The sequence below is a fragment of the Pteropus alecto genome, unplaced genomic scaffold (assembly GCF_000325575.1).
Source record: "Pteropus alecto unplaced genomic scaffold, ASM32557v1 scaffold25, whole genome shotgun sequence".
Taxonomy (NCBI): domain Eukaryota; kingdom Metazoa; phylum Chordata; class Mammalia; order Chiroptera; family Pteropodidae; genus Pteropus; species Pteropus alecto.
Window position 1 is genome coordinate 23,151,671 of NW_006441955.1, and position 26,500 is coordinate 23,178,170.

At 38.3% G+C, this 26,500-nt stretch overlaps 1 protein-coding gene and 1 pseudogene across 4 annotated transcripts in view; both read left to right on the plus strand.

The window, feature by feature from the left end:
* Positions 1-26,500, plus strand: part of ST6GALNAC3 (ST6 N-acetylgalactosaminide alpha-2,6-sialyltransferase 3) — a 486,754-nt gene that overhangs the window by 147,932 nt on the left and 312,322 nt on the right. The window lies entirely within an intron of this gene.
* Positions 22,497-22,615, plus strand: LOC112485868 (annotated as a pseudogene).

Here is a 26,500-nt window from a genome sequence, read left to right on the forward strand (position 1 = left end):
TTGCTTTCTTCCTTATTCTTCTTCTTTCTCTCTCTCCCCCCTCCACTCCTCCCTCCTTCCTTCCAAAAATAATAGCTTTATGGAGATAGAATTCACTTACCATAAAATTCACCCTTTTAGAGTGTACATACAATTCAATGGTTTTTAGTATACTCAGAATTGTGCAACCATCTCTACCATGTAGTTTTTTCATTGATTCAACCCCCCCTCCCCAAAAAAGTCCTCATTAACAGTTACTTCCCAGCCCCTCTTTTCCTCGCCTCTGCAAACTACGAATCTGCTTCTTATCTCTGCTGATTCACCTGTTCATGACATTTGCTATGAAAGGAATCATACACTATGTAGACTTTTGTGACTGGCTCCTTCCACTTAGCGTAATATTCTTGAGGCTCATCCTTATCCTAGCTTGTGTCCATACTTTATTCTTTTTATTGCCAAATACATTCTATTGTATGAATTTACCACCTTTTATTTATTTGTCAGATGTATTGATTTTTTGGCTCTTATGAATAATGTGAGTATGAACATTTGTGAACAGATTTTTGCATAGACCTGTTTTTAATTCTTTTGGGTATATATGTAGAAGTGGAAGTACAGATCATATGTTAACTATATGTTTAACGGCTGAACTGTTTTCATCAGGGGCTGCATCATTCTACAGTCCTACTAGAAATGTTTGAGGGATACAATTTCTTCACATCCTTGCCAGTTTTTGTTATTGCCCATCTTTTTTATTTTAGCTATCTTAGTGAGTATGAAATGGTATCTCATGATTTTGATTTGCATTTCTCTGGTGATCAATGATGTTGCATACCTATTTGTGTGTTTATTATTCATTTGCATATCTTCTTTGGAGAAAGGCCTATTTGAATCCTTTGCCCATTTTAAAATTGAGTTGTCTTTTTATTGTTGAGTTGTAAGAGTCCTTTCTGTATACAAGTCCCCTATTGGATATATGATTTGCAGGTATTTTCTCCCATTCTGTAGATTTTCTTTCTACTTTCTTAACTGATATCCTTTAAAGCACAAAATTTTTAATTTTGACGACATACACTTTACTTTTAATTTTGTTGCTTGTGTTTTAAGTGTCACATGTAAGGAATTATGGCCTAATTCATGGAAGGTTCTTTCTGGGCTTTAATAAGCAGAGACATACAGAAGAGGATGGTTTATAATTTCTACCCTGCCTTTATCAGGCCTCGGTGACTTCCAGACAAAGTTTGGGCTGTGCTAACAAAGAATGGTTAAAGTCTTATTTTCATAGCAGGCCGGTAGTGTGAGGAGGGCACAGCTGCTAGGCATTTGGCCACTGCACCAGTTGCCTTAATTGGACATTCCTCACCTCCCTAGTCGGACTTGCTAATGGCTTTTTAAGTGAGACACACCAGCCAAGTGAATTAGACTACTTGGCAAGTCAATTCCTGCTCACTTGGAAGCGTTAATCCATGGAAAATAGGCAGAGGCCTTTGGCCAGGAGGAAACCTGAATTTCATTTGCAGAGGTGAGAAAGAGCTGTTGTCTGCAGTCTCAGGAGCTTCCAAGTACGTTTTCAAGGGCTGTCTGGTAAAAGGTCTTATCTAACTGCTCTCTCAACCACATTTCTTCAGTTCAGTAATGTTTAGTGCCTGCAACACGGCTGTGAGGCATACATGGAAAGCCTGTCATAGTGTCTGCCGTAAGGAGCTTCTACTCATTGGGAAGAATAGAAAATACGCATAAGAAATGGTTAGAACTAATTCACTAACAGTGTAAGATACTTTCCATCCATTCCTCAACTTTGTATATTCTGGCCTTAGTCGACCACTCTTCTCAAATATTCTTTCAGAGACCAATAACCGGTAAGCAGTTGCCAAATTTGATGAAATTCTAAATCTGTGGTTACAGCCTTGACCTTTCTTTTGAGCTCCACCCTGAATTTCCACATGCCTATCACAAATTTTTACATAGAAGTCTTGGCAGTACAAGTTTCACACATCTATAATTGAACTTCTTTTCTCCCTTGTTTCTCACTTCTTCTGCCCTTACCAGTCTGTTCTATTCCTTTGATCATGGCCAAACCACCTACTTATATTACCAAATTCTCCTATAGTCACTCTCATGTCACCAGTTCTAGTCTATTTATATACCTTCCTTTCCAAACCTACTGTTTTCGTTCAAATTTTGATCATGTCGTTCCTTAATATTACAGTATAAAGCTACTCCACACTCAATTTCTCCTCTAATCCTTTGTCTACATTTCTGCCAAAATTATTTTTCAAAACCATGAACCTCATCTTGCCAGTCCTTTGTTTATACATCTTCAGCGACTCCCACAGCCTGGAGAATGAAGTTTAAATGCTTCATGTAGCTAATATACAGCTGTTAATTCTTTCCTCAACCTCCCTTTCTAGCCTTATTTTTCTACCTTTGAATTCCTCTCCAGTCTCTTTATATCATGGTCTTCTGTACATCAATACCTTCTCCCAGTCTCCTTTGCCTGGAGAGTTCTTTCTCTTTTTCTCTGCTTAGTGAACTTTTACTCACCCTTTAAGTTCCCATACTCAAAATGAACTCTGTAAAGTCTTTCTCGAGACCCATGAGACCTTGCCTAAACACCTATTATGGTTCTTTGGTTGTTCACAAGTTTCTCTCTTCCTCCAATCCCTCACTCTTGCTCCCTCCAATGTGTTCTTTAATCCCTTGCTCTCCTTTCTTCCTTCCTCAATCTCTCTCTACCCCAAAACTTTGCTTATAAACCTGTCAGCTCCTAGATAAGTAGAAATGGTCTTGTCTGAGCACCTGGCACATTCCTCATTCAAAAGGTATGTTCGATTAAGATCCTAATGAATAAATCTACTGACCCAAATATAATTAAAACTACTCTCCTCACTCACCTAAAGGCAAATATGTCCAAATTTCAAATTAGTCCACAATATGGTTTAAGTGGTTTCCGTGTGCATTTTTTTTGTTTGTATGGTAGAGAGTTATTATGCGAGTAGACAACAAAAACCAGAGAAACCAAGTAGGAAAAATTTAGTGATGCTAAATTGGCTGTAGAGGGCCAGGGTGGCTCATCTGGTCCTGTACGTGTTGTAGCAGCTTCTGCAACTACTGCACATAGTCCCGGAGAGATAGCTTGTGGGATGTGTGGCACTGCAATGTAATAGTTACATGAACACCAGTTTTAGAACCAGAGGGATATGAATCTAGGCTTATAGGTTTCATTCTAGGTCATCTGCCTAACTTCTCTGAACCTCAGTATCTCCCAGTGTGATATGAAACAAATACCCGCCTCAAGGGTTTTGTAGGAATAACCAGGATAATATGCATGCTGTGCTTAGCTGAGTCCTTGCATGCGGTTGTCAGATGTGAGCTCTTCCACATGTATGTTTGAAAGGGGATGTAAGTGTTATTAGGAGACGTACGTATTATTTAACTAGTGTGAAAAAAATATAGGTAATATTTCTAATACATCTGACTCATTTCCTTTGACCATGATTCCTTTTCTTAATTTCTTGGACCGGCAGCCAGGCTTTCATTCCTGAATGCTACTGGTGCTAAGGGATGTGCAGCTAAAGCCAGTGAACTGAGATTGTGCAAAGTGAAATTTTTCCTAGAATTTATATCCTTGGAGGTATTTAAATAGCAATGTCCAAGGCTGTAAACACAGCTGAGAAATGCTGTTACTGCATTTAAGAATCTCTTTTCTGTAATATTGAGACGGCTTGATTTAATTGGTAAGATGCTCTGTGATAACATTCAATTTAAATGAAGTTTGAGGAGTGGGGGAATTATAAGGCAATCTCTCATGGATCAAAGATTGCTGATGAAGTCTACCTTATTGCCGTGTGTCAGAAATTAAATCACTTTCTACTGTTATGAACCAATCGATTAGATTCTCTTTTTGATGGTAGAATGCTAGTGGTGGGGGGCGGGGGAGGGGAAGTAGAGAAAAGTGAAGATATAAAATATAATTTTTCCACTAATGTTTAATATGCTGCTTACTTTAGTCTTAGAAGCACCCTGTCTCACTGTACTAGAATATTATTAGTCATTATTTTCATATGAGACAAAAATATAGACACACACACACACACACACAGCCCGCAATGGTGGAAATCTGAAGGAAATATAGAGAAAAGTACAATTTTGTCTTTAAAAAAATTCAGGAGTCTTGGGTTCCTATGTTTAGAATTATTTCCAGTTTTAATTTCCTTCCGCATTGTTCTTCCATTGGTAGGTTGGTAACAAAGAATATGCCCTATTTCCTTTCTTATGAAAGAAGTAGAAATGAATGTTTGCTGAGTTCCCTAAAGTCTTGGACAAAAAATACTATCATTAATGTCTTTTGGCTCGCAGGAAGATGGAGGAGCTCATTTAAAATGTGAAGCCTTTTACTATTAAAGCTTCACATGAACCTGAACTGACACAGAATCAAAGCTTTTTGAGAGCATGACAGAGATTGATTATATCAACACAACAGGTCTCAAAAATGCTGTGAAGTATCAAACTTCTTAGTATATTGCATGACACTACTAAAATGTATCTCAAATTTGGTCAAATTACAGAATTCTTTTACTATTTCTTATTTAAGATGGGCTTAATTGGAGCATCCCCTCCATGGAAAGTTATTGATGCGATTACGTTAATCCTGATCACCACAGTGATTATAGCTAGCTATAAGCTTGGCTGAAAACACTGTAAAAGCAGGCAACTAGGCACCATTTAGCACAGGAGACCCCCACTTTACAGAGAATTCTGAATTTCTTAGTTTCTAGTTCTAGCAGATGGCATGAGTTGTTGGGAAACAATTGGTTCCCTGTGTGCTGACTTACATCTTCCATTGGGAGTCTGTGGAAGGATGGTATGTGCAGCAGACATCTTGGGATCCTTCAAAGGATTCTCAGAGCCCCTCAGTGGCCAATCAGCAGTTAAGAGGGAAATGGTGGTAAATGAGGTGGAAACCCTCTGTGAATGAAGTAATGGTCTAGAAGGGGCTATAAGTTTGGATTCCCATTCTGTTAATTTTCTCTGTGACCTTGGCAAATGACTTTATTTCTGTGCTTTTGCAGATGGAAGGAATCATGCAAATGGTCAAAGGAAACCTGGAAACCATAAGATGCTATAAATATGCTAAATATACACCATCTAGGGGGTGATTTTCCTCTGTTCTTAGGACAGTTACTATTTGTAGGCCTAAGTGGATCAGAGGAGAATAGCAATCTAATGCTCTAAGAAGAAAATGAGTGTTAAGCTGGATATTGGTGTGCTTAGCTGCAATTAAGGAAACTGCTGTGGAATTAGTGACTCACCCTTCATCAGGATGGCAAAGCCATCCCATGCCAAGTTTTTGATTTATCTCTCTTCTTCAGTTTGTTAGAAGTCTCCCTTTTGTGGTACGAGAAAATGATAATTATTCTCCTCTTGTGTTGTTTCCATTTTTGATAAGCAGTAGGCAGAGTTTACACTGGATAAAATTTCAAAGGCTGTTTTCATGAAAAATCATTCCTTCCTTACCATGGCAAAATGGTGGGGGAGAGACTATAGTCGGCTTTTATTTTACCAGATTCAACCATCTGCAAAGGCTAAATTCAATGACTATCCCATAGTCATTGGGAGTCCATTTATCACCACAATCTGCCTGTGAATTTCCAGGCTTCAAACTATTTTGAATGTTACATTAAGCTGTTCTTGCCCTATGATGTTGACTATATCCCTGTATTGATTTAATACCTGCATCAGTTTCATCACCCTTTTCTCCTCTTACACCCACTGAGTCTTGTTTGGGCTTTGAAGGAATACACACTATTTTAATGCAGGGTTAGCTTGAACAAATCATAATTAAATGATAAATTTTGTAGGAAAAGCAGTGCACATTGAGTTCATCTGTATGCAGATTTTGGATCATCAGCTCTTTTGTTTTATCTAGACTGTAGTCCTTTTCCATTGGTGCAAATAAGAAAGAGTCAATTGAACTTTCTATCTAGAGAGAGATAAAATGAGATTGGGAATGAAATCCTGCAGAGGTTGCAAACTGACCTTGTGCTGAATTTGGCCTCTGTGTGCATTCTGTTAGGTTGGTACAAATTTAAATTCAACTGCATTACCGTGGCTTTCTAGTGCAGTTTGCTACAGTCCCCATTACTCCTTAATGTCTTATACTTAACACACTGCTTTTTTTGTCTCCTGCTCCCTGAATGAGTTTGATTTTGCAACTTATGTTTAAAAGACTTGTTCCTACTAGGAAGCTGTGTGTGTGTTTATGCTAAGGAGTTGCTCTTTTTCTCTGATTTGGCAGGAAAGGATATCTATACCAGAACAATAATTGGAAACTAAAAAAGGTGAAAAGAAAAGAATGACAATAGCAAAAAGCAGCAGTAAGGAAGCGAGACAGGGAATTGATATACAATGTGTATAATGTTTTAGTTATATAAGGTGATTAAGTTCAAGAATTCTGCTGTACAATGTTGTTGATACCATAGTATACACTTAAAACATCATCAAGACAGTAGATCTCATGTTAAGTGCTCTTATGACAATTTTTTTTAAAGCAAAGGCAATATATAAAACTCAGGAAAATAATGATATAAGGAAAATAAAATAGAAATCAAATACATTGATTTCTGTGAGAACTTTTACAAGAAAATTGAACAAAGTACAATACAGGGCAAAATAGAATTAAAGAATTAAAAAAATCCTCAGTGGTAACACACACACACACACACACACACACACACACACACGTGTGTGCACATGCACACAGAGTAAAGTGCAATTAGGAACAGCTATAAAGGAGTCCCAGGTCTAACTTATTTAAGTAGTCTGGTAGAAATATATGTACTTATAAAACAGCAAAATTAAAGCTAATATTTTAGAGGTAAAAATTTACTCTAAAATAATTTAAAAATATATTCTACTTTGTGTACATTTGACTTGTTATAACAAATGTTAAATTACCTTTGTAATTAAAAAAAAAAGAAAAGAAAACGGTAATAGTCTCCCCCCACCCCCAATTCTATTTCTTTGAAACAGTTGAATAGATTGCAAATCCATTTCACTTTTTTAAATTGTAGTAATTTTTAAAGACAACCTCATGTAAGAGAAGGCCAGCTATTTGCACTACTCCCTAATCATAACAAAGACACTGAAACTCAGAGGCAACACGAGACCCCCATTAGGGGTGCAAAGAGTAGCAATGGAAAGAAAGGAAAGTTCCTGAACAAGTTGCTTTCCAACTGGGTAGGTGTATGTTAAAGTGGTTCATAAGTGGCATCCTACTGCTTTCATGAGTTTAAATTGTATTAGCTAAAATGAAATACAAGCCGATTAAAAAATAGAATTTGGAAGATACATCTGAGTAGGTTAGAGGGCTTTTTTTTTTTTGGTATTATTGAAGTAAGATTTAAAACTATCTCTTGTATTTATTATGGATTCACAGGGTGGCAGCAGATATCTCAATGAAATAGTTTGGAATATATCATGAAGTTCTGAAAACATAAAACTACTTTTTTTTTTTTTTCCTCTCCAGGAGACTTAAGAAAACAAGTTCTATGTAAGTTATAAACAGGACACAGTCTGAATAGTGATTTCACAGGAGTGAGAAACATACCCCAGTCACAAAAGTTAAAATCAGAGTAGGCATTAAGTTAAAATCATGAGGCATTCACAATACTCTGAATATCCCGTCCATATTCAGGCTACTGATTATATTTCTAAAGAAACTTACAAAACCAGATGTCTGGCTCGCAATTGGTTTTGATGAGTCTCCAAATCTTAGCCAGGAGAAAATTTGACAGTTGTCAAAAGCAGCTAGTTATTGTAAGGCAGAGAATTTTCTCATCTGTTGCAAGTATAGAACTATTAAGGGAGGCATCATAATGTGTTTATAAAGAAGTTTTTTGAACAGATGGTTTAAACCCCCAATTTTTAAAAGTGAGTTAATTTTCTTGGATGTTTAAAGCTATTTTAATACCTATACTACATGAGTATAGTTTTATTATCACCAAAGTGTCTTGATATTTCTTAAAGAAATTCATTTTATAGAAATTACATTGCCAAGAATTTACACCATGACACTTGATGTGGCTTATGATGGTGGTTCTGAAGCCTGCAGGTACATCGAATAATTTGGAGGGACTTGTTAAGTATATAGTTGCCAGGTCGCTCCCCACTCCTGGAGATTCTGACTTAGCAAATCTGGGTGGAGTCCGAGTATCTGTATTTTCAACAAGCCCCATAGGCAATTCTGAACCATAGTCAGGTTTGAAAACACTGCTTTGGGTAGCACCTGATTTAGCTCAAAGAATTTTCAAGTGTCTTAATCTGTGCTCTACTGCAACAGTAGTTCCTCGTACTGCCATGTGTATTCCAGGAAATCTCTCCCCATTTGTTCCTTCATTGCCCCACTTGAATCTCTGCTTATGCTCTGTCTCTGTCCTTTTGTCATACACCCACTCTTCACTAATAAAAGCTGGTAGCTTCAAAAATGGGCTAAGATTGATAGTTGATATAAACTGAGAAGACAGGTATTCTGCTGAATGGTCGTGGGGAAAAAAGAGTGTAATAGAAGACTAATGATGTTATTTTATTTTCCGTCCCGTATCTCTGCATTGTTGGGTGCTTTTCCTTTCATTAAATTGCAGAATTCCACTCTTTAAAGCAGATAAACATGAGCTGCGCTGGCTGGCAGCCCTGCCCATTTGGCCTCCCTCTGACATTGGTGTGTCGGCCCTTCTCCTGAACATGAAAACTGCTGCAACCTTTAAGCTTCCGTGTCCCATCTAAAGGCAATAAGCATATTGCAGTAGCTTTTTCATGTTTAAATTATCTAGTATAACTGACATGTACTCAAAGTAGAATTGGTTCTTAATTTAAATGATTCACATGTAATCTAAAGTGTTTCTTATCATAAATCTATCTACAGCTTTTGTAGTGAAATTCAATTGTAAAGTAAGATGAGGTGTTAAGTTTAATTTTTTTTTGGAATAAGATATTCATTTAATAAATATTAAGTACTTTCTAGATATGACACAACTTGGCTTAAAAAATACAGTGTACCTCCTCACAATATTGCATAGTCTTTAAATTGGAAGGCCAGATATTGTTATCGAATATTGCTTCTCAGGTTCTTACTTCTTTAGCTTTTTTAAAAAATGGGCACCTTTAGCATGGATGGGATTATATCCAGATGATAATTCTAGAGCCATCAGGCCTTCAGGTTGCTCGGGAAGAAAATCAATTTTCTTGTCATTTGAAGACTCCCCTGAGATGAAGTAATATTGGAGGAAGCAATGCAGTCTAGAGTGTCGACTTTTCAGAGGTTTGGAGTTTGCTTAAAAAATAAATGATCTCTGACTTAATTAAACTTCTTTTGAGTGCCTGTTATATATAAGGTATTATAGGAGGACTGGATGTGCATGATATTGTAAGGTGTAGCTTCAGCCTACAAGGGGCTAACAAGTCTAGTTGAAAATAAAGATCTGGCAATAAGAAAACACAATGAACCCAAATGAAGGGTTCAGACACTATATACTACAGGATGCTTTAGTGTGGTTGAAGAAATAGATATCACCGGGTTATACAGCAGATGTAGAAAACTCTGAAAATTGTTTTGGACATACCTATAACCCTCATAATTATTCCCTCCAAAAATTTCTGGTGTAAATGAGGGCATCAAAGAACTTTAAACTATTTCAAATGTGATGGGAGTATCTTGTTTCTATGAGAAAGATTTATATTCTCCCTGCCTTTTCAATCCTGTTTTCCTATCTTATATGCTATAAACAAAACCTCATTCAGGAAAATAGAAGATGAATGCATGTTCTGAAAGAATATAGAATTATAATGCTCAGCTGAAATGGCCATTTCTTTTAGGAGATGAAAAAATTAAACATGTAGGTGAGAAGCATTAGAATGAAATGCTCTAGGTTACCATTTGCTTACAAAAAAATCAGAAGCAGCTGCAGCAATGGAAATTTCAAATGGCAGAAGAAATCAAATGCTGGATACAGTAGGGACTAAGGACTTTGGAGACCTAAATCGAAGGTGATGTAGTGGTAAGAGCATGGGCTCAGAGGAGAGGCTGTTTGGGTCTAAATCCTGGCTGGTCATTGCCTGGGAATGGTTACTTAACTTCTTCTAGTGTGTTTAATGTGATATACCTATCCCATGCACTGTTGGGTAAAGCACTCAGTAGAGTGCCTGGCACTGAGTCAGTGCTCAATAAATGTTAGCCGTTATCACCACGACCACTATCACCCTTCTCTAATTAAAATTAAGTCCTTTTCTCTTGAATAAGCTCATAATTTAACACCAGTGGCTTCTTTTAAATAGTTTTAAAGCAACCAGCATTCCATAGATTGCAGTGGAGAAATTGTAAGTGAAATGGGTAGCCTGACCTATATAGTACTGACAGTAACACCTCTCATGATATCATTATATAAAATGCTAGTGCTGAGTATACACACTGAAGCTGAATTTAATTAAATTTGGGCAGTAGCATTTTCACTGTTGATAAGCTTGTATTTATTTGCTCTGGTTTACAAAGCAGCTGAGTTGCCCAAAAACCTAGAAACCTCTTTCCAAAATTAAAAATTTTCTCCTTAATTCATATGGCTGCTCTAGAGCCTACAGTGGAACCCCAGAGGGTGAATGGAGACTTGTCTGTCTGTCCTCCTTTCTCACTCTCTTGCTCTCATTTTGCTTCTTTCTTTTTCTAACTGAAACATGGAATAATTGAGCTGTGTTCATTGAGCTAATTACCTGATTCAGAGCCCTAGAACTCAAAGACCGATGGGTGATCTGTGATCAAGGCAAGCAGGAAGTGTGGGGACATGCTTCCCATTTGAAATAGTTCTGGTTTTAAAATGTGGGATAGAAGCCAAGCAACTAGAGAGTACCATGTGGCTGCCTAATCAGAAAATGTTGAAATTGAAAGATGCTGGAATAGAAAATCAAATGTCATTTATTCATCAGCCCACACTTTCACAAGTACCCTCCTGGAAGCCTTAGCATATTCTTTGTGGTGGTGGCCTTTTAAATGTCAATCTGCAGAAGGATTTCTGTTTTTAGCAGAGGCTAATCTCTAAGGCAATTAGATAATAGTTAATGTTATAGTCACCGGTTATTGAGCACTTGCTATATGCCAGGTACTGTGCTCACTATTTTCTTTACGTTATCTGATTCAATCAGGACAACATCCCGAGGAGGTAGGATAGTGGCATCATTTTGTAGTTGAGAAACAACTGAGGTTCAGAGATAAGTAACTTACCCAAGGTTACGGGTAGTAGGTCGAGAGATGGGATATGAACCTAGATCTGTCTGACTACAAAGCTTGCTCTTAACTGCTTTTCTATACTTGTTCATGTATGTCTCTGGGGTACAGTTTCTGCTGAGAGGATATTTTAGTTTGTAGATAAATGAGGACAGGTGTAAAGAGAATTAGGTATAGACTCACATTAAACTTAGTGTGTCCATCTCTTTCTTATTCCCCTTGGGCTCATTTTTTCATTTAACAATCTTTTTTTTATAAGAGATTTTTTTTTTTTAACTTAACAACATACCATTAACGTCTGTTTAGGTTAACACATATGTGTCTGTCTTAATGGCTTCATACTATGGTTTGGATATACCATAATTTATTAAATCATTCTCTTGATGGGCATTCATGTTATTCCATGTTTTTGCCAATAAGTGCAATTTTCCATTTGAAAGCTGCTGCTGTCTGCAGTTCAACCGCTATGTGATGAAAATTGAGTATTGGCAAAGTTTGGACAATAGGAGACACAATCCCAATGGTAGAGTCAGCCAGAGCCTGGTCCTTCCTGGCCCTATCACCCAGCTGCTGCTATGTGACCTTGGACAAGCCATAAAATCTCTCTTAAGTCTCATTTTCTTCATATGAAAAACAAGAGAAATAGTGCTGCTCTCAAGGAACAACTCAGAAGACCAATGCGTGTGGCAGGCTTAGCACAGAGGCAGGCATGAAGCAGGTGCTACCCAATAGGAGCAACCGTATTGCCAGCACCCAGCAAAAATGCCCTTTAACTAGAACTGGGATGTGAGTTCTCTGAGGGTAGAACTGTGCCATTCATTCATCTTTGGCCTGGCACATAGTAGAGACTCAATAAATATTTGTCGATCAAAGAGATTTGAAAAGTTAGTACTGTTCCGGCTGTTCTTTGCCTCTTTTTTCCTATATCTTTATTCTAACAATTGCTGAACCACATTTCAAGCATGTCTGGGATGGAGAACCTTCACTGTTTAAATAGCTTTACCAAGGAAATGTTTTCTGTATGTAAAGAAGACGATAAAATTTATAGAGACCTTGCCTCTCAGTTTTTATTTTCCTAAGTCATGTGTTTATGACTCCAACGTCTGAGCTCTAAAACACTAAGCCATATTTCTGTAATAATGATGATATGATGATAGCTAATATTTATTGAATACTTACTATATATCAGAAAAATGTGTCCAGCATTCTTAACCAACTATTCCCTGATCATCGCAACAATCCTGAAAGTAACATACCCTCATTATTTCCATCTTATAGTTGGGAAAACTGAGACTCACTGAGCTATACCGAGCTCATTTGGTGAGACCAGGACTGTAACCCAGCTCTACCCAACACCAGAGCCAGCATACTAATTTCATGCCATGCTGCTGCAACTGTGTATGACTGGGCTCAATTTTGTGGAAATTTGTATTTATGAAGATATGAGAACATTTACTATAATACTTACAGGAATAAAAGAGGGATATACAGGAGGTTAAAGAGGAGAGTATTGTCTTGTCGATTTCGATGCCTCTTTGATATTAATATTTGGATCATCTAAGCAGTAAATTTGTAATTACTTTGGATTAACTAAGTTGAGGTAAGACAAAAACAATATTCAAGAGACAGGTCTGGCTACTCGTGTAGATTGAAGTAGAGATGGTAAAAACCTGGATGCAAGGAAAGCAAGTAAGAGGCTGTTGCAGTCAGTAGGTGTGAGGTATGGAGATCTGGGATGAGAGAGTTGACAGTAGAATCAGAACGGCAAATGTGAGAAACGTGATAGGACCTAAATAAACAATAATAATTAGACCGTCATCCAGGAGTGGATTTGGGGGAGTGGGGAACATGATTGATCATCCTTCAGGTTGTCACCTGTCCCTGGAGATTGGAAAGGCCCACCCAAACATTTCCTATTTCCTTTCGAAACTTTAGGGAATATAAACAGGAGGTATTCCCCAACATCTCAGAGTGATGTCTGTCATGTCCTAAATGAGGAAGCACTTCTTTTTATTGGAAGCTCAATGGGACCAGGGTTATAAGGTAGTCTGAAGGTCATCGGAAGGTCATATCTATAAGGATATTTTCTAAGAATGCCTCTCGTAGGGGTTCTCAGGAACAGCATTTTAGCTGAACCTCTCTGTTCCAGATCTGATCTTCAATCTTGTGAGTATTGAAAATGGTTATCTTCAAGTCACCCAGTTCAGTCTATGCCTCATAAAAACTAAATTGAGAGAACGATATACAGGTTATGGCTCAAGTTGTTCGCTATTTTTAACTGTGTGTCCTTGGTTAAGTTACTTAATCTCTCTCAGCTTCAGTTTCCTCCTATTAGCATGTGATCTTCCTTGTAAGATGCTTTGTTGATTAAATGGGCCCATGTATGGGACAGAGCAAGTGCTCAATAAATATTATATGCTGATATTATCATGACTGATCTATAAAACAGAGGTAACTTATTATGCAGTATCCTTTTTATAGAGGCATCACATCTTAAATTCCTATTCCAGAGGCTCTCTGTGCTCCCTTGTCACGTCACCTCTTCTGTCTTCCTCCCTCATTCTCTTATTGAGGTTACTAGGAAACTGTATTGTTAATCAGAAGGTACTCGGTGAGCATGGGGTCAACAAAGAAAAGAGACTATTTAGGCATGTGGTACCAAAGCTCTGAGAAAGTGACACAATATTCGTACCTCACAATAGCAGTTACCTTTCTGGTAATGGAATTGGTTTAGTTTTCTCAGCTTCAGTGTCTCATTCTTTTGGTCTCTGCTGGGTAAACACATTTCGCCCTTCTGAGTATCACATTTCTCTAATGCATATCCACAGCAGTTGACATATCCTTTCTGTTGATGGGTTAGCATCACTCACTAAACCAAAGTCAAGATACCTTTCTATGTGTCTGTGAAGTGCTCTTTTTCTATCTTTTACCTGTTGATTAGCTTTTGTGCCTGGGTGGCATCTTGCAATCTCATACCATTGCAATACCATTGTTATTTTGTATAACACACAGAAAGCATTGTATACTTGTGGAGCTGGAAGGAACCACAAAGATTACCTCTGTCCTTTTCGTTTTACGGATGAGGAAATTTACTTAAGTAATAGTCTGAAATTCTATTAGAACACACAAGAGAATGTGTCAGGAGGGAGTTGAGCCTAGCTCTAGGCAGCCACATCAGCATAATAGTAGTAGCTTGAATTTTTCTTCATACTGCACTGAATTCATTTGTTATAATGAACCTATCTATCTATATATATTATAGCATCAAATTATCTTCAGTAACTAGATAGGTGTTATTAGTTTAAACTTTTAAGACCCATGAAAATATTTCGGTTCACCAAGCACATCTGCTATATGCACTTAAGGAGATTCTTCACTGAATGGTAATTGTGGTAACTGCTGCCCTACTCTTGTAATATCTTCTATAAAAATAATAATTTGTGCTTCAAATGTCTCTTTCTGTGAGTTGCTCAAAGTACTTTGCGGGAATCACTTACTTAAATCCATCCTTCCAGATTGTATATAGAATAACTTATAGTGGAGTACTCGGTAGGAGGTGGGACAGAGTGCCCGGAGCTCCTAGAATTCAAACCTATACCTGATCTTGTCCAGGTATGATCCTTATTCATCACATTAGAATAACAACTTAGGTGTTCAAAGCTATTTCATATTTATTGAATTAATAAAGTCTCATTAAACTCTTGTGAAATAGTAGCAGTAGATATTGTATAAGATGATTAAAACAAGATGAAGAAGTCTTTTAAGGTCCTAAAAACACTAAATTGATTATTGATGAAACCATGGCCCACAACTCTGAACTGTTCATTTTAGTGCCTTTTCTAGTAGATTATATTACTTGAAAGTGTTTTTACCTTGATAACCCAGTGATGCATTTAAGGAGTGAGTGGCCTTATCCCTCTGGATTACAAAAAAATAAATTACCTATTTCTTGTTATATGAAGCCAATTAGCTCTTTCAGGAACATCAAGAAACCATTTACACATGCAAAAGACAAAATTTAGTGCCATTTTGCCCCAAGGTTGCTTATGTAGGTGATATTTGACTTTGACAACTGCTTTGAAGAAAAAAAAAAAAGCCATTTTGGCTAGAGTAAGCACAATTAAAAATTGACGTGGCAGCTTTCAGTGAGTAATTTTTTTTCCCCTGCAATTCATTTTCTTTCAAGACCAGTGATGGCTGCATTGGCCATCAAGGTTACCTGTAGTCAGGTCGTGGTGATATTGGTACAATGTCATGCTCCAAGCATGTTATAGCATAATGACCCAGCATTGCTAACCATTTTAAATCAAGATTATGAAATTCAATTGTAACATTTTACTTCAATGCACAAACATTGCATAGTTCTTCCATGTTGCTAACATCCTTATTTTCCTGCTTCTACTGCTTCTCACATTGATAAGCTGTGTAAACATAAGTGTCCACAAATGCAATCATATTTCCTCTCAGTTCTTCACCACGAGCATATACTGTCATCAACATTAAACTAAGGCTGAAATGGACACCGGGCATTCTATTTGTTATTTTTTCTGTGGCTGATGTTCATCGAACTTATGCCACAGAAAGAGCAGGTGTTTTGGATTTGGGCAGACATGGGATGGATCCTGGCTCAACTACTTACTGGCTGTGTGATCTTGTTCAAGTCAGTTTCCTCATCTATATAATTACCTTCATAAGGTAATTATAAGGATTAAATGAAAGTATATAAACTTAGAGCCTAGAATATACAATTTTTCAGTGAATCTGAGTATCTGTGTTTCTCAAATTATCGTGTGCTCAGTATCACCTGCAGTGCTTATGAAAGTTTCAGATTCTTGTGCTCACAGCCATCCTTCTCCAAGAGTTTTGGTGCAGTAGGTCTGGTTAGACTCCAGAAATCTGCAGTTTTACAGGTAGATGGTCTGCTGATTATAGTTGGAGAAAACAGGCTTGAGGTTCTAAGCAAATGGGCTGTATAATGAGTTCTCCAAACTTTTCTGGGTTATGGTCAAATGCCTTCAATTTTTCAGAGAAGAAATTGTAACTTTCAGGGATCACTTAACTTACTGAAAATAGCTAGTAGTAGAAAATTGGATGTTGTAGAATTCATTTATTCATTCACCATACGTTATCGGGTACCTTCTCTCTGGCAAACCTGTCTCCTAGCGGGGAACACAATGACAGACAAGGCAGGCATGGAGGCAGAGCACTACCTGAACACTTCCCTTTCCTGGGAGCCTAGGGCTTTACTTCCCCAAATATCTCTTCCTCAGCATCAGGATGACTGTAGATCCTTTAAGTTCCCAGGACTTCTGCCTTTGTTCCAAAAAGATGTTAGGTCTTGAAGGAAGTTGTCTCAGAGGAAGTAGAGCCTGAAGCTTCTGTTTTGTTGGGACCAGACCTTGCATTCCTGGCTAAGACCTGCTTGACTTTTTCTTATCATCAGATGTGGAACAGAGGCTCCTGGGACAGCAGATGTAGCCTCCCACCAGTGAAGGCAAGGCCCTATAAAGCCTAGAGGATGAGACTTGGTTGCTTTTAGGACCTTGTTTAACAACTAGCAGCAATTCCAACTGACTCTGCTCCAGCCATCTCCAGTTCTTATCTCCCTGCTCTGTCTTGATTCTGGCCACCCATCTGAGCATCTGGCCTCCACTTTCCTGTGAGCATACCAGCCACTAACTGTGCTTCTTCATGTCCCACCGAGGGCAGGAAAAACTTAGAATGTTGGAAACTACCTGACTTCTCATCTCCTTTGCCTCTCCAGCCATGTGGTAGCTTCTGTGATCACCCACAATCTCAAGCTCAGCTCTTCTGTTGGACCAGCCACAAATGGCCCAGGGAAGCATTTTCTTTGGGTTGTGTCCCATGTAGGACCATGCTCAGGTCTCACTGAGAGGCAGCATGGTGAATGATGAGAGAACTGAGTGGGGAGGCAGCAATTCCAGCTGACTCTGCTCCAGCCAGCTTTCCAATTTTGGCCAAGTCTCGAGTCTGTTTACAGAATCCCAACTCTATTTCTAGCTCAAGACTACTATAGGACAGTTTCAGACAGTGCCTGTGTTAAGATATCTATTCTACATCATGACGTCTCTGACTCATGTCTCCGACCCTTGTCCCCAGTTATCTTCTCCAGATTATGGGTCCTCAAGGCCCAACCCCTTGATCACGACCCCCTTACTTGATGGACCCGTGGAACTATCTGCCTCCTCCTTCCAGCTGATACTGACCTCTCTGGACTTGGTCACTGGTCTGCTTCACTTAGGATCTTGCATTGCCGGTTCTGTTTCCTCCCTCACTGCCCTTCCCAAGCTCTGTTCTGCTGCCCAAAGTCGGACCAGGCAGAACTGTATTCCTCACTGTATTTTCCCCTCTGTTTCCCTCTTTGCTGCTCCATACCAGAGCACCTGCATTCCCTTTAATATGCTTTTACCACTTTTTCTTCATAGCCCAACTGAAAATAAAGATTCTGAAGGAAAATAGGTCTGTATTGAGGCTGAATAAGAACTTGATCTTCGTAATTCTCAGATTTGAAAAAAATACGTATTTTGTGAAGAAAGTAGACTATTATCTCAATTATCACCTTTGTAAAATGCTGATGGTCAGAGACCTAAGTAATGGCTTTTATCTATGGGTGATATACAAAAGAAATGAATGCATGGCAACTGAGACCTCAGCTTTAAAATTAGCTCTTTGTGAATCGAAAGCAGCCAATGTTTTGTAAATCCTCCCCAGATAGGGTTCCTTACAGAAAAACTGGCAGACTCTGTAATGACTGTGGCTGCTTTGATATGAGGATGTAGTCAATATCTTATGAAAAACGATTTCAGCTTTCTACCCTCTGCAATATAGAGAGGAGAGGAGGAAGTACGCGATCTTCTCGTGTCCATCTGACTCAGCGATCAAAATGCTTTATAATTTTTTAATTGATTCGTCTGGAAAGAATCCATTCCTTGTAGAACTTATAGATCTCCATTTATGTAGGGAAGAAAATCATAGTTCTATCCCCATGGCTGCTTGAAATTCCATTATTGATGTGAAGAGCTCATTGTTCCTCATTTTGATACAGATAAGATATTGAACTGAAGAAAATACACGAAATATATATTTCTCCACTAATAAACCAAGAAGTAGTAGTGGTGCTGTTTTTTAATTCATGATTTGTTTTACTTTGCCGAATGGATTTGCCATTAATTTCACTCGGGCCACAAAAAACTCTACATCAGCCACATGCAAAAATGTTGGTGGGGTTGTCTAGTAGTTGCTAGAATTTGTCTTGATGATGCTTGATGCAGGTTTAAGAGAGGGAGAAAGCAAAAGCAATATACTGTGCTGGAGTGCCAGAGCCAGGAGGACAATTGACTGCCTCTCTGAATGGGACCCTTCCCTTGCTGACCCGGCTTGGTGGCAATCAACCTTCCCTTCAGCCCTCATACCAAACAAGTTAGTCAAACCATGCACAAGCGATCTGATTTGAAGAGAGGAAAGGAAATTAGGTCCCAAAGTCACAAAGCTGAGGTACTTATGCACTACACTCTAAGAGGCATTTCGTTTTTAACTAGCTTAGTGTTTCCCATAGTTTGATAAGAATCCAAATAAAGAAAATACTTCAGGAAGACAAGTATTGCTGCTGGAAATTTAAGGCAGTATCTGATGGCTGAATGACTTTGTCACTCTTTCTCCTTTTGTTCTGATGCAGTTGTGTTTTCATTTATACAGCCTGTGGTGTGCTTTGCCTGGCTGTGTTGTGCCCATCTTCCAAGGCCCAGTTGAGGGCTCCTTTGTTGGACCCCTTTCCCTCAAGGGACCACCTAGATCACTTTGTCACCAATACTACACATTTTGGTGCTTTGTAGTGCTGTCTCATGTTTAATTGCTTAATGGGATTTAATGTTGTTACAATAGAAAGATTATTTTTCACTACGGGGAGAAAAATTGACTTTGTTTAGGTCTCAGGCTTTAAATTAAGGTCAGTTGTGAAGAAGTGGAACCAAATCTGTTGCCCGTCTCCAGCTAAGTATATAGAATTGTGCAGTGGACACTGTAGGCTTGTGACCCTCTTCTTGATTTCACTGCACTCTTTCTTTTCCTCTCCCATTTCTCCTTTTTTATCTCTTCTAGGCCTCTTTCCATCTTTTTAGGGATTAGGTGGAGTATAAATTATAGAACTTTCCACACCTTAAGTCAGGGAGTCAAGGCAGATGCTTGCAGTTTCCAGGGAGCTAATGAAATGACTCAGACCAGGGAAGAGAGCATGGCCTGTCTGCACAGCTGTAGGCACTGCACTGGTAGCCACGCTGGAATGAGAGCTCATCGTTGACAAATTTTTAAATTTTTCAAGAATATTCAGAAATAAAGAAATAAAGCCAGAGTCTTAAGTAAATATCACAATCTTTAAACATAGGCAACTAATTGTGTGTGTGTGATATTGTACATATTCTTAAGTTCCTCTCCCCAAAATATTTGGCTGCCACATTCAGCCCGTGCACCACCAGTTTGCACTGTCTGCTTTGAAGTTTTATTTGGTAGCTATCCAGTTATAATGGGATTGACTATCCTACCACTGCCCTCTCAGTATAAGGCCATGCATATTTGGTCAGTTGCCAAGTGCCATTTGCCAATCAGCAAAAGCTATTGGAGGAGAAAAGCTAGTTGCTTAGTTCTGTAAGGACCCTGGCCTGTGTCACATCCACTGTGAATACATTCCCTAAAATCCAGGACCTTACTAATGAGCTGTCTTCTCTCCCAGACTCTAACTACTCTAGAGTGCTGTGACTTAGAGGGGACCTTCAATGTATGTGTGCCTGAAACCCAGCTAGGCCAAGTTCCTCTCTTTTGCTCTTGCGTAAAGTGTCAAGTCAGAGTTATAGCCGTGCTTCCTGGTATCAGAATCACTCTAAGGTTTTATCGTTCCGGATAAAGGATTCAGGAGTACAGACATCAATGCTCCCCGAATGCTGGTTCCTGAGAAAGTCTCTCTGACCTATAGCTCATACTGTGAAAACAACAACAACAACAACAACAACAACAAAAACCCGCAAGTACTTCATAAATTAAAATCATTAAATTTATGTTGAGATTACATACCTACTATTTCCTGCGAGTATGTCAACCTATCTTGCTGAGGTCTTTTTAGAAAGAGTGCATTTGCTTCACACAGTTAAAAGTTGGCAACCTTAGAATGGTTCCTCCGATCTCTCTTATTTCTAGATTGTGTGGGTCTGTGAAATCGAAAAGTTACTTGAACCACACCCTCAATTGATGAAAGGTGGGGAGATGAAGGGAAGGACCTGACAGGCAGACAGAAACCCCAGGCGCAGGGGGAGCTCCATCTGGGTGAAGGTGGTTGCCTTTGCTAGGGAGCTTGTTTTCATTCAGTCCGCACTTGAAAGAGATTTATCCGAAAGCTGTTGCAAGCAACTCGGGTTTCCGGCAGGGGTGGGTGCAGGTTTGACCTTTCCTAGTCTTTGAAAGAGAATGTGTTACTCCTGAGAAACAAAAGATCTTATTGTCAGCGTGTTTGAATTCAGCAAACAGACCTGGAGATGGCCCTGAGGGATGATGGGCTAAAGAACATGGATGATATCATGTAACTTTGACCTATTTCATATGAGCATCCCCAAGCCTGCTTTTTGGGACTGGCTGCCTTGTTTGTTTTATAAATTGATTCTCATATTGATTCCTCACTTCATGCCTGTGGAAAAGAAGTCTTTCTCCTGTTTGAACTCATGTCTTTGTGGACTGTGTTTAATAAAGGACTAATCTGCTTATAACATGAATATCTTTCCAACCCTCATTGATTTGGCAAGTGACTTCTTTGCTGAGAATTTTCCAAACTGTAGAGTAGGTATAAAGTGGTTTGCTATAACAGAAGTTAGAAGACAGGATCCTATCTCCATTTTGAAATGACACTTAACTGATATTACTTCGTAGAACAAGAAGAACTCATTCTAGGAGGAGCTCCATAAATTCGTAATTATTCAATTATTTATTGAATACTCTTACTCCCTCTGTGTGTGGCTCTATTCCAGGCACTGCGGCTGCAGCCACCACTAAACAAAACAAAAATGCGTGTCATCTGTGATCTTCTGCTCTAGTGGAACAAAACAGCCAACAACAAAACAAAACCCACAACACAGAATTGTATTACATAGTATGTGAGAGGGGGACATTGGAAAAGAGATTGCTGTATAAAACAGGGTGGTCGGAGTAGGTGCCCCTCATTCGATGATGTTTGAGTGATGACTTTATTTATGCCTTAACAAGACTACTCTGGCTGCTTCTACTGGGAAAAGACACAGAGGAGCTAGAATGGAAGCATGAAGATCTATTATTAGGAGGCCATTGCAATAATTCTGGCGAGAGATGTCTGTGACTTGGAGCAGGGTGGTGGCAGCAGCGGTGGTGAGAAATGGTTAGAGTCCAGTGTATTTTGAAGATAACAATTAACATGGATTTCTGAGGGACTGGATAAATTTTTAGGAAGGGACTTTAGGTATCATTTAGACCTCTTCTGAAGCCAGGTATTGAACATTAAGTGGGTGAAACTAACTGCATGTCAATAGGGGCTTTTAGAAACAGAATGCTATACCCTAGTACCTTAAAACAATAATTAAAACACCATGTGAGCCAAACTAAATGTATTTGCACAATTGGCCTGTGAACTTCCCAACTGCATGCTGAAATAGTTAAGACCTTCGTTTTATAGATGAAAGATCCAAGGTCCTAGGAAATTCATTGACTTTATCCAAGGTCATTAGAGTCAGAATCAGGACTGGAGCTTTAGGCTTCCTCCTTTGCAGTTCAGCGTTCTTTCATTACATCAGTACTTGAGTTATGAATAGGTTTTCCACCTAATATTACTCTCTGAGAGAGCGGCAGCAAAGTAGAATGCTACCCCTGCCCCTCACTCCCAGGCAACATGATGTATGCATTTTACTATTTCTTTCATTTTTATCATCAAATGTCATCTTCTTAACTTGCAAGCCCTCCCTCTTCCAGCCACTCCACAAAATGTCTTTGGGACTGTCTATGTGTGTGTGTTGAGGGGATGGGGGTCACTCAGCCTCTTGAGTAGTCTGGTGGACACTACAGTGAGGGAAGGCTAATAGAGAGAGCCGATATAAAATGGGAACAGAAGCCTATATACTTCACTTTTGACAACTTGATGGATGGATCGGTATTTATTTACATAACAGATAAAAGGGATAAGTGTGGGGAAAGGAGAGGCCATTTAAAAAAATGTTCAGTCTATGGCCATGCTACCCTGAACGTGCTCGTTCTTGTCTGATCTTGGAAGCTAAGCAGGGTCGGGCCTGGTTAGTACTTGGATGGGAGACCACCTAGGAAGACCAGGTGCTGTAGGGTTAAAAAAATATTTAAAAAAAAAAAAATACACACACACACACACACACACACACACACACACACACACACACACACACACACACACACACACACACACACACACACACACACACACACACACACACACACACACACACACACACACACACACACACACACACACACACACACACACACACACACACACACACACATATGTAAAAAAAATTAAAAAAAAACAAAAAATGTTCAAAGAGTTCACTTTAGTTCTTTCAGTGACATTTATGAACTTTAAAAAATACTCTAAGGAAATTAAGTGAATATTTGATCTCTGAAGAGAGAAGGATTTTGAAAGCTTAAAAGCAAAGAAAAAATAGGAAAAAACAAGTTATCACATAAAAAAATTAAAACATGACCATAAAACTATTCACAATACATATTTGACAAAAGATTAATAAACTTAATGTAAAAAATTTATATATAAATACCTTTATTTATATCTATCTCAAAAGAAAAAAAGCCCAAACATCAAAAGATAATGCAGTTAAAAAGAAAAACAATTCACACAAGAGAAAATACAAATGGCATATAAACCTACAGGAAAAGTATAACCTTCCTAGTCATCAAAGAGTATGAAAACTAAACTAAAATGAGGCATCATTTTCTGTTTGTCAAATTGGTAAAAGTTAAATAAAATTTTTAATACTTAAAGCTACGAAATTAAGATAGATCTGTTTGTACATTCTCGGTATAAATATTTGTTGGTATCAGTCTGGAAAGCAATATGCAACATGCATTGAGAACTTTAAGATATTAATATTCATCGATCCATTAATCTTACTTTTGAGACTTTATTCTAAAAAAGAAAAAGCTAAAATTAGAACAAAGGCTTATATCACAGCTTTATTTACCTTAAGGAACAATTTGAAACAATCTAAATATCCTCTCAAGATCCACCAATATTCATATGTGGAATGATGTTCCCGGAAGTTTACCTCCCCACACACATAGGTCCTTGTTCCACCCTTGTGCTTTATATACTAAGGAGGTCTATTGTTAAAAATACCTGGTCATTTCCAATGCCATTGGCACCTCACTGCTTCATTCAGTGGGAACATGTTATATGGTTCAGAGATGAGATTCCCATTTATCACAGAAACTTTGGAGCATACATAAGACTAAAAGGAAGAAAAAGACCAGCCATAATCATAACATCCAAAGTCAAACATAGTTAATACGTTAGTATTTTTCTTTTTAAACTTTGTAAAACATTTTCCTAGTTAGAGGGAATTTTACCTGATTATCATCTCTCAATAATGAAAAACTTCAAACTATGCATATATTATATATGTGGGCACTTGTGGTGTGTGTGTGTGCGTGCATGTGCACGTATGTGTGTGTATGTGTATATATGTATATATATAATATATATGCAAGTTTTATCTTAGTTTTCCAACATAATACTATACCCTGAACCTATTCCAACTCATATTAAATTTTTAAAAAATTTATTAAGATTCTAATTTACCCACAGTCTTTTAAAAACACACCTGCTATGCAAAGTGAACTCAGAGGACCCAGCGGCAAAATCTGTCTTTGTAACTCCTTTAACAGCGGAGTGGCCTGAAGCAAGCATGGGGCAATCTTTCATGAGTTTGTCCCCAGCCTCTCCCACCTTCAGTAATTCAGGCATTTCACTTTGCTCAACCTTGTCTCTACTCAGCTTCTTTTCCTATTACTTATTTTTCCACCTCAAGAATCCACAAGTAAACAATTCAAGAACCTTGAGTAGACATGTATTTCTTCAGCTCAAACTTCTTTGATCAATAAAAGAATGTCAGATGTTATTAAATTCTAATATTATTCTGATATTATTTAAAAAATACTAACCCCAGTCCTCTCTGTCTGGTTTGTACTCTATGAAGGAAACAGTAAATACAAACATAGGCATTTTAAGGGGATGGGTGTAGAAAAGGGGATGCTTTCCCAGAGTGCTCTTGCATTGTTTACTTGAAAAACTCGTGTGATTTGACAGTTGCTGGTAGAGATTTTCATCAACAGTTTGTTATGGTGACAGCAGAAGCACTCAGATTTGAAGAATGTCGAACTTCATCTTGTGGTGAATTCAAACCTGGCACAAGGCCATTGCTTCCCTAGGAAATGAAAAAAAATGTCACTTTTCGAGACTGCAATAAATGGGCCTAGAGTTCTGCTTTGTATTCTGAGTGAGAGGATAATGGTAATGCATCCCCAAAGACAGGGAGGCTGACCTCCTGTGCTATGTGGAGACAATGTTTTCCAAAACGTGTTTCATGAAATTTCAGTGTCTCAGCTTGTGATAGAGGTTCGTCTAGAAAAGTTTATTGCTGAATGCATTCAGAGAAAGATTCGTTGTAGGACTTTAATATTCTAAGGTGTATTATGAATCAGTAAAAAAAGGTTGTATCATACAACATTTCCTAAACCTATATGAACATGAAACCTTTCTTCACAGAGATTAAGTGTTTTCTAAAGCTTATTTTGGGAAATTCTATGTTGGGGCTTTGCCAATGTAGCAGATTTGAATCTTGGTCTACTAACTTACGTATGCAAGAAATAGCACATTTTTTGAAATATTAAATCCTGTTCTTAAAGCTCCCATTCCTCCTGGGTGGCAGCAAGCATAACCTTGGCTTTTCTTGGGGCTCTGTTCCCACCTGTTAGCACTGCTCCAAAGTTCCAGTCATTGCTCATTTGCTGCACTTGACTGCTTGCCTCTTGTCGCAGACAGTGCCTAGAAGCCATCCTGAGGTCTTTCCTGAACAACACTTGAGTCTTCACTGCTGGAGATGGGTGTAGATCTTTTATTCCCATCTTGACACTCCCTCTCTTCCTCTCTCCCTACCTTTCTCTCTCTCTCTCTCTCTCTCTCTCTCCCCCCCACCCCAAAAGTCTTTTTCCTCCTTTTTCTTGAGAGTATCTATATCCAGCATTATTTTATTTTTAATCGATTATTTTCCTAGTATTTGAGAAAATTACCCCCACCTGTATTTATGTATTTTAAACAACAAGGAGATCTACCAACATACATCTGGATGGTCCACAGGTAGTGCGAGCTTCAGGATTGGTTTGATTCAGCAGTTAACGGTGTCATAAGGTGCCAGTTTCATTCTGTTTCTATGCTGTGTTGACTGTGATATGATATTGATCCTAAGCTCTATTCCTCTGCTGGGAGAAAATGGCTAAAGAGATTCCAGGCCTTATATTCATATACCACATCTTCCAGAAGGAGAGAGGGACAGCTGGCTTTGTGTAGCTTCTCAGAATCTAAAGAATCCTCTTCTCAGAATAACTTCCATCAAACCTCTCCTAACATTTTATCGGCCTTCATTAGATCCCACAAGTTCATTAAATTATTTTGAAATATTCTATACATGTGAAAGAATATATGTAACATGTAAGATATGTGAAGAATAATATAATGCAAACCCATGGAACTACCACCCAGCTTGGAAAGTATTACCAGCTCTGCTGGAGGCCCCTTCAAGGCTTCCCTACCTATGCCTCCCACACTTACTGCCAGAGGTAAGATGTCTTCATGTTTATTAAAATCTTGCTTTTATATATAATTTTACTTTATATGATATATTTCTAAATAATATATTGTTTATTGTTACATGATTTTGAATTTTCTATTAATGATATCATCTATATGTATGTATTCTTCTGTAACTTGCTTTTTTCATTCCCCATGGTTTATGAGAATTGTCTGTGTTGATAGATGAATCTATTTATTCATTTTCAATGTGATATAGCATTCCATTGTATAATTAAACTACAGTTTATTCATCTCTCTCCTGTTGATAGACCTTTAGGTCGGTTTCAGTGTGAGACTGTCATGAATAATGCTGCCAAACATCTCTTGTG